This window comes from Coregonus lavaretus, assembly GCF_964263955.1.
Source record: "Coregonus lavaretus genome assembly, chromosome: 18".
NCBI lineage: Eukaryota > Metazoa > Chordata > Actinopteri > Salmoniformes > Salmonidae > Coregonus > Coregonus lavaretus.
Genome location: NC_140005.1, coordinates 5,680,446 through 5,689,611, shown reverse-complemented (window position 1 = coordinate 5,689,611; position 9,166 = coordinate 5,680,446). Strand labels below are relative to the sequence as shown.

Below are 9,166 nucleotides of genomic sequence, written 5' to 3'. Positions count from 1 at the left end.
GCAAGTGTCTGTCTGGCGGAGTTGATGACAATAAACGTAGGGCTAAAATAGTCAAATGACTACTATTGCATAACACAGTTTGATAGTCTGTGTATCCTTACTTAAAGGCACCAGACCTTGACACGTTTAGATCTCTGCATATCCTTGTCTTTTCATTGAATAAACTTGTGGCGTTTGTAAGATCTTAATATTTCTTTAAAATGTGAGAAACATTTCAGTCAAAGGGTTCTCCTAGTCAAGTGTGTGAAATCTCCTCTCTCATTGTTGTGTACGTTGTGTATTGTTATTAATTGCAGTGTATTTTCTTTCAGTCAAAGGCTCTCCTCATCAAGTCTGTGAAATCTCTCTTCTTTAATTGGAAAAAAATAAATACTCCACTTCCCCACTACCAGTTTGGCCTTGTCAGTATTATTTGATGTGCCTTATGTCTGAATGTGTCTTAATACAGTATGTTATGTCTGAATGTGTCCTAATACAGTATGTTATGTCTGAATGTGTCCTAATACAGTATGTTGTGTCTGAATGTGTCCTAATACAGTATGTTATGTCTGAATGTGTCCTAATACAGTATGTTGTGTCTGAATGTGTCCTAATACAGTATGTTGTGTCTGAATGTGTCCTAATACAGTATGTTGTGTCTGAATGTGTCCTAATACAGTATGTTAACTTATGTCTGAACTAACTGCAGTGTGTGTTAGCCGTCAAGCCTGCTGGGAGGAGGACTGACCATGTGTGTCTGTATGTGTGTATATGTACGTGTGTGTGTATGTGTGTGTGTGTGTGTGTGTGTGTGTGTGTGTGTATGTGTACGTGTGTGTGTGTGTGTGTGTGTGTGTGTGTGTTCGTGTGTGTGTGTGTGTGTGTGTGTGTGTGTGTGTGTGTGTTCGTGTGTGTGTGTGTGTGTGTGTGTGTGTGTGTGAGTGCTGGGAGGGGTAGTGACCATGTTAGAGGAGGAGGGAGGGATTGGGGGATGTGTGTGGATCTGGTGAATGTCTCCTGCCTGCCGCAGTGAGAGAATTACCCTCACTTCTCTCTATTTCTCCCAGGAGTGACGTCATTAGTCAGTACTTGGAGCGTGGAGGAGCGGTGGTTTTGCCTGGGGGCCTCGACTATGATCAAATCAGATGAGCCGCTCTGAATCCTGTTGCACTCTGGCTTAGAGAAGACAGAGGAGGGAAGAGGGAGACAGAGTTCCATGTGGTAAGCTGACCAGATAAGCATGCTTATTCTGCGAGAGAGAAAGTGAGAGAAAATTTGAAAGACAATGGAAAACTAAGGCATGAATAGTTGTTATTTGGAGTGTGTGTGTGTGTGTGTGTGTGTGTCCTGTCTGTCTGTGTGTCCTGTCTGTCTGTCTGTCTGATTGTGAGTTTTGCTGTTGTAATTGGCCGTTACGAATAGTTGATGATGTTGTATATATTGTCAATTGTTACTAAGACTGCTTGTAAGAATGGTCATTGTCATACAAAAGCTTGAAAATGACTGCCGTTTTTTAGGTGAAATCTGAATTGGAGAAAGTCAAAAACTGATTCAGGGACTGCCAACTGGCATTAAAAAAAATGTAAAGGGTCTAACTTTTTTTTTTTTATATGACATGGCTAATGTTAGTAAGGTCCACTGTGAGCGGTGGACAAATGAATTTACCTGCACTAACACATTTGGAAATTAATTTGGAACTGACATAACAAAATCATCAGTCCTGCATTTTCAAAACATTTGCTGCTTTGATTAAATCAGTACGTCACCTGAATTGTCTGATAGTGAACTATTTACATTTTATTCACACATTCATTTAATATAAATATAATGGTGTTTCAAGCCAAGGACATGCATTTAGACGGACAGTGAGCTAGAAACCTACAGCAGATTATTATAGATTCCACACAGTACACACAAGAAGCCTGCAAATGCCAGAGGAATCAATTGAGCCCAGAGCTAAAGGGATAATCTCTCTCTGTGTGAATACATTGGGATTGATTGGATTCCCTGAAATGTGCTTCAGAACACTGAGTTGGATTGTAGTTCAGAGTGGTGCTGAACACAGACGTGGCCAAGACACCCATCAGGCAATCTGTTATTGTGTAAACTCCTTGTTCTTTCTTTAACATTGCAAAGGGAGTCTATGATAAATGCTATGAACCGTCTCGACCACTGAAGTCTAGCAATGTCCTGATTTACTGAGCAATTTGTGGTTAGCCCACTTTCTAAAAGGTTATAGCTGCCCTACACATCATGACTGTCACTGATAATGATTTAGGAACTGGCGTCGTTCATGTCCTGTGATTGACAGCTTTAGAACTTAACGCTCAACTGGAGGGTCTCTGTTGGTCTCCGTGCATTGTATCAACTAAAAACAGAGGTTCAATTTCAAAAGGAGAGACGAATGCAGGTAGACGTGCTACAGTAAGTCATTAGCAACATGGAGACGTTCAGAAACGTGTCCCTAAGATAGGGGAGAGGTACAGTAGGGAATTCCGTTTCCTAATATCGTGTTTGACAGGAAATCTCTCGCCCTTCCGTCCTGGGGCACATTCAGCAGGACAAAACCTTTTTGAAATGTTCAGATAGGAATATGCTATGTAGAACAATCATGCCTGACATGTATGCACATTTAAAGCATCCCATTGGCTGTTTGATTGAAGCATCCCATTGGCTGTTTGTGGCATTTCTATCTGCAATGCTCGATAACGTTTGGCTACTGAATGTTGCCCTATAGTGTTGCTTTAAAAGGTCCAATGCAGACGTTTTTATCTCAATATCAAATCATTTCTGGGTAACAATTAAGTACCTTACTGTGATTGTGTTCAACTAAAATAGTCAAAAAGACACAAAAATAGCTTCTTGGAAAATAGCAATTTCTCACGCAAGAATTTAGCTTGGACTTTCTGGGAGTGGTCTGAGTGGGGAGGAGAAAACTGAAAAGTAGCTGTTATTGGCAGAGAGGTTTGGTACTCTCTTTCTTATTGGTCTATTAAAGATGCACTCTCTAACTTTTGCATAATTTCAGCCAGTAGTTTTGAAAGTGGCGCTCATGAATCAAAAGTGGTCCCCGTTTTTTTTGTGTACTACATCACAAATCCAATTCGTACTATATGTTACAAATTTGTTGAGGTTAAGATCCTGGAGTGCATCTTTAACTAATTTACTGCCTGGTGATGTCACCACACAGGCCAAAACTCCATCCCACCAAAACAGACTGATATTTCAGGTGGTCTTTTCAAACAGCTCTTACACTAAATGGGCGTTATCATCATTTTCACTATTTCACAGTATTATTCCAACCTCATAGTGTGGAAATATAACACAGGGAAATCACACTTTTGACTGCATTGGGCCTTTAAGAGTGTGAAGTGTCACCTCATTTCATGTGTGGTGCACCCTGGGAGAAGGCATACCCCCTCACACAGACACAGAAGGTGAGAGAAAGAAATTAAGGAAGTTATTTATATAAAATACTTAATGTGGTGGGACACAGGACACTTTGAAAGGCTTTACATTTCAATCAATGTGCTAAAGTAGTAAAAAGAGATCCTTCCTTCACACAGTGTGTGTGCATGCGTGCGTGCTTGTTTGTACATGTATGTGTGTGTGTGTGTGTGTGTATCCAGGCTGGGTATCCTCTCCAACCCTATTGTCATCCACAATGACTTCCTTCCCTCTAGGAACGGAGGCGATGGCCAAAACCCCACACCAGGAAGTGGATAGCCCTTTTTGTTACCCAGCAGCCCAAAGGATATTTTGGGACTGCCCGATTTTTCACTTCCTGTTTTTCTTATTCCTTGTTGTCCTACACAGTGAAATGACTGGATGCATTGAGCAATAGGAGGGAATCTCCATGTAAACTCATATTGCTGATATTAGTCTCATCCTTTCAGATCCTGAAAAGAACGGTCAAGGAATCAGTCTGGAGCCATTAATTGAATGTCTGTCCATCAATGTTTTTATGGTGTGTGTGTGTCTGTATCCCAGGAAGCTAGAGATTGGTATCTAGGTCTCCTTCCTTATTCTTCCTTCCTGGTTATTAGATAAGGGTAGAGCAGGCACTCAGTAAATGAGGGAATCGGGATTAGAGGGGAAGAAATAAAGCATTATTAAAAGTGAATGTAATGTCATAAAGCATTATTAAAAGTGAATGTCAAACTAACACCATTGTCAGGTTGAAGGTAAAACCATTAAGTAAATAATGTATAAAGATCAACTTTTTCTGACATGAACACAAACATTGAGCTAACCCTCGGTCACCGTAGCTGTGGCCAGAGCATTGAGCTAACCCTCGGTCACCGTAGATGTGGCCAGAGCATTGAGCTAACCCTAGGTCACCGTAGATGTGGCCAGAGCATTGAGCTAACCCTCAGTCACCGTAGATGTGGCCAGAGCATTGAACTAACCCTCGGTCACCGTAGATGTGGCCAGAGCATTGAGCTAACCCTCGGTCACCGTAGATGTGGCCAGAGCATTGAGCTAACCCTAGGTCACCGTAGATGTGGCCAGAGCATTGAGCTAACCCTCGGTCACCATAGATGTGGCCAGAGCATTGAGCTAACCCTCGGTCACCGTAGATGTGGCCAGAGCATTGAGCTAACCCTCGTCACCGTAGATGTGGCCAGAGCATTGAGCTAACCCTCGGTCACCGTAGATGTGGCCAGAGCATTGAGCTAACCCTAGGTCACCGTAGATGTGGCCAGAGCATTGAGCTAACCCTCGGTCACCGTAGATGTGGCCAGAGCATTGAGCTAACCCTCGGTCACCGTAGATGTGGCCAGAGCATTGAGCTAACCCTCGGTCACCGTAGATGTGGCCAGAGCATTGAGCTAACCCTCGGTCACCGTAGATGTGGCCAGAGCATTGAGCTAACCCTCGGTCACCGTAGATGTGGCCAGAGCATTGAGCAATGTGACTTTAAACGTTACAGTATGAGTTGTCTTTATGTTATGAAGAGAATCTTTCAGAAACGTTACACTAATGTGTTATAACCTTGGTGTCCAAAAACAACCTGCACTTCCGAAAAGCGCATTTCTCTGCATTGAGAAAAACTACACTAAACTAAAATATAAACGCAACATGGAAAGTGTTGGTCCCATGTTTCATGAGCAGAAATAAAAGATCCCAGACATTTTTCCATACGCACAAAAAGCTTATTTCTCTTAAATGTTGTGCACAAATTTGTTTCCATCCCTGTTGGTGAGCATTTCTCCTTTTGCCAAGGTAATCCAGCCGCCTGATGTGTGGTATATCAAGAAGCTGGTTAACCTCTACATGATCCGTGTCCCTTATACGGGACGGTTGTTGCACAACATGCGATATGTGACTAAAATGGTGTTGTAAACAACAGCCAACCATCCGGGACATAGACATGCTTATAGCTGAGTTGGTAGAGCATGGCGCTTGCAACGCCAGGGTTGTGGGTTCGTTTCCCACGGGGGGCCAGTATGAAAAATGTATGCACTCACGAACTGTAAGTCGCTCTGGATAAGACCGTCTGCTAAATGACTAAAATGTAAAATGTTATATGGGCAGAAAGCTTAAATTCTTGTTAATTTAACTGCAGTGTCCAATTTACAGTAGCTATTACAGCTAAAAAAAAATACCATGCTATTATTTGAGGATAGTGCACAACAACAAAACACTTATCACGGCAACTGGTTTGGTACATTCACCTTTGAAGGTAAATACTGTACTTACATTCAGTAATCTAGCTCTGATTTGTCATCCTGAGGTATAAAATGTAGTTTTTTTTTTTTTTTTAATCAATTTTTATATTAAAATGTAGGAACTGGGTTCTACAGTTTGACCTCTGACTCCACACCCACCCCGCCAGGCCATCTAGATGTGTGAAGGTTAGTGTCTTCTCTGTAGGGAAGCTAATGATCCATCATTTATGACATTCCTGGGAGTGTGCAAACTTAAATGTTTTATTACCATAGCATTTTCATATGTTCTCTATAGTTATGTACTTGAAAACCAATTCAGCACATTTGGGAAAACTCCTGGCAGACAAAAAACTGTGTAGTGATGTAATTATTCACTGGATCAGTCTGAAACATTGCACGGACAATGCTGCCATCTGGTGGACAACTCCTAAATTACATCTAGAATCCTACATCACTGTCTGGCCTTTCTCTTGCATTTCAAAGATGATGCAAAAAAATAAAATAGACAACATATGTTTTTTTGTTTGTATTATCTTTTACCAGATCTAATGTGTTATATTCTCCTACATTAATTTCCAAACTTCAAAGTGTTTCCTTAAATGATATCAAGAATGTGCATATCCTTGCTTCAGGTCCTGAGCTACAGGCAGTTAGATTTGGGTATGCCATTTTAGACGAAAATTGGGAAAAAAAGGGTCCGATCCTTAAGAGGTTAAGCAGCATGATCATTACACAGGTGCACCTTGTTCTGGGGACAATAAAAGGCCCCTCTAAAATGTGCAGTTTAGTCACACAACACAATGCCACAGATGTCTCAAGTTTTGAGGGAGTGTACAATTGGCATGCTGACTGCAGGAATGTCCACCAAAGCTGTTGCCAGAGAATTGAATGTTCATTTCTCTACCATAAGCCGCCTCAATGTTATTTTAGAGAATTTGGCAGTATGTCAAACCAGCCTCACAACCGGAGACCACGTGTAACCACGCCAGCCCAGGACCTCCACATCCAGTTTCTTCACCTGCGGGATCATCTGAGACCAGCCACCCGGACAGATGATGAACCTATGGGTTTGCACAACTGAAGAATTTCTTCACAAACTGTCAGAAACTGTCTTAGGGAAGCTCATCTGTGTGCTCGTCGTCCTAACCAGGGTCTTGACCTGCCTGCAGTTCGGCTTCGTGACCGACTTCAGTGGGCAAATACTCACCTTCGATGGACACTGGCACGCTGGAGAAATGTGCTCTTCACGGATAAATCCTGGTTTTAACTGTACCAGGTAGATGGCAGACAGCGTGTATAGCATCATGTGGGTGACCAGTTTACTGATGTCAACGTTGTGAACAGAGTGCCTCATGGTGGCGGTGGGGTTGTGGTATGGGCAGGCATAAGCTACGGACAATGAACACAATTGCGTTTTAATCGATGGCAATTTGAATGCACAGAGATACAGTGACGAGATCCTGAGGCCCATTGTCATGCCATTCATCCACCGCCATCTCCTGATGTTTCAGCATGATAATGCACGGCCCCATGTTGCAAGGATCTGTACACAATTCCTGGAAGCTGAAAATGTCCCAGTTCTTCCATGGCCTGCATACTCACCAGACATGTCACCCATTGAGCATGTTTGGGATGCTCTGGATCGAAGTGTACGACAGCATGTTCCAGTTCCCGCCAATATCCAGCAACTTCGCACAGCCAACTCTATGCGAAGGAGATGTGTTCCGCTGCATGAGGCAAATGGTGGTCTCTCCAGATACTGACTGGTTTTCTGATCCAAGCCCTACCTTTTTTTAAGGTGTCTGTGACAAACAGATGCATATCTGTATTCCAACTCATGTGAAATCCATAGATTAGGGCCTAATGAATTTATTTCAATTGACTGATTTCCTTATATGAACTGTAACTCAGTAAAATCTTAGAAATTGTTGCATGTTGCAGTTATATTTTTGTTCAGTGTACTGTACATGCATACATTTGAAATGTATGACAGTTGACCTGTCCCAAACCATTTAGCATAGTCCCAGTAATATGATCAAATAAACCTTTTCAAGTTGCAGGCAGGAACATTGTTATTTTTGTGCAGATTTGATTGAACTACTAAATCCTTTGTCAAACTAGCCTGGTTGAACAGACTGAACCCTGCGCTCATTGTTGTTGAGGTGAAACAATATCCCTTCAGTTCAATATTGTCACGATCGTTTACTGATGAGACGGACCAAGGCGCAGCGTGATAAGCATACATTTTATTACGTACTTAACTCACGACAAAACAACAAACAAACGAAACGTGAAGTCCTAGGTTACACACAACAAACCTTAACGGAACAAGATCCCACACCGACTAGTGCCAAACAGGCTGCCTAAGTATGGTCCCCAATCAGAGACAATGAGATACAGCTGCCTCTGATTGGGAACCACCCTGGCCAACATAGATCAACACGATCTAGAAAACACAACATAGAAAATATGACATAGAAACTCCACACCCTGGCTCAACATTTAAGAGTCCCCAGAGCCAGGGCGTGACAAATATCTAGTTTTGATTTACAGCAGATTGCGTTTTCAGCCAAAAATTCAACATGAAATCAACAAGAAATGTAACCATGTCATTGGATTTAGATTAAAAGTTGGATTAAAAAAAGACACATTTGCCAAATTCCTTTACATTGATGACTTTTTGCAAATCCAATCCGTTTTCCAGTTTTCCACAATATAGCTATGCACACCGATGTTTTCCATAACGTCATAATTTTCTGTTGAAATTACGTGGAAACACATTGATTCAACCAGTTTGTGCTTATGCGGAAGTGAGTGCAGCAGTCCTCAGAAAACCACCCAGGGAAGTCCCAGAAGGCCCCCTGGCTGTGACGGCATCGTGCCAGCTGTTGTACCGTCACACTAAGGGCTCACCGGGACCCGAGCCAGGGGGTGCTAAGCACCTGCCAACACAATACACAGCCAAGCCAGGGGGTGTCAAGCACCTGCCAACACAATACCCAGCCGAGCCAGGAGAGCAGAAGGGTGCACATATTGTTGCACTATATTCGCAGGGCAAATAGAATGATTGAGTAAGTGAGGGAGATCAGGACTGATCGGGGCCTAGATTTGAAAAGCTAGGACAGGGCTGTTCAATGTCGGTCTTGGAGGGCAGAATCACTTCTGGTTTTCATCCTCTTCTGATCAGGGATTGATTCAGACCTGGGACAGGTGAGTGCCAATAACTACCACGTAGAAACAAAAAACAGAAGTGTTTTGGCCCTTCAGAACCGTAATTGACCAGCCCTGGCTTGGATGAAGCATTCCCAGGAGAGGGAATATTTTGGGCAGACAGGATTGATGACTGTCATAATGAGGCTAGCCACAAGAGCGTTCCACATGACAAACATGTATAATTATTTTTGGGGTTCAAATCAAAAGGGTTGGAGTCAAAAAGGCAATTGGATTCATATAGAACAACATAGCGGACATACAATGCATTCGGAAAGTATTCAGACCCCTTGACTTGTTCCACA

General features: G+C 42.5%; 1 protein-coding gene across 1 annotated transcript in view; it reads left to right on the top strand.

Moving 5' to 3' along the window:
- The first annotated feature begins 1,025 nt into the window (after positions 1-1,025).
- Positions 1,026-9,166, top strand: part of LOC311145834 (hippocalcin-like protein 1) — an 18,720-nt gene continuing 10,579 nt past the window's right edge. Inside the window, exon 1 of the mRNA XM_084182160.1 lies at positions 1,026-1,200. The gene's annotated coding sequence lies outside the window, so the exon portion shown is untranslated. The remainder of the gene's footprint in view (positions 1,201-9,166) is intronic.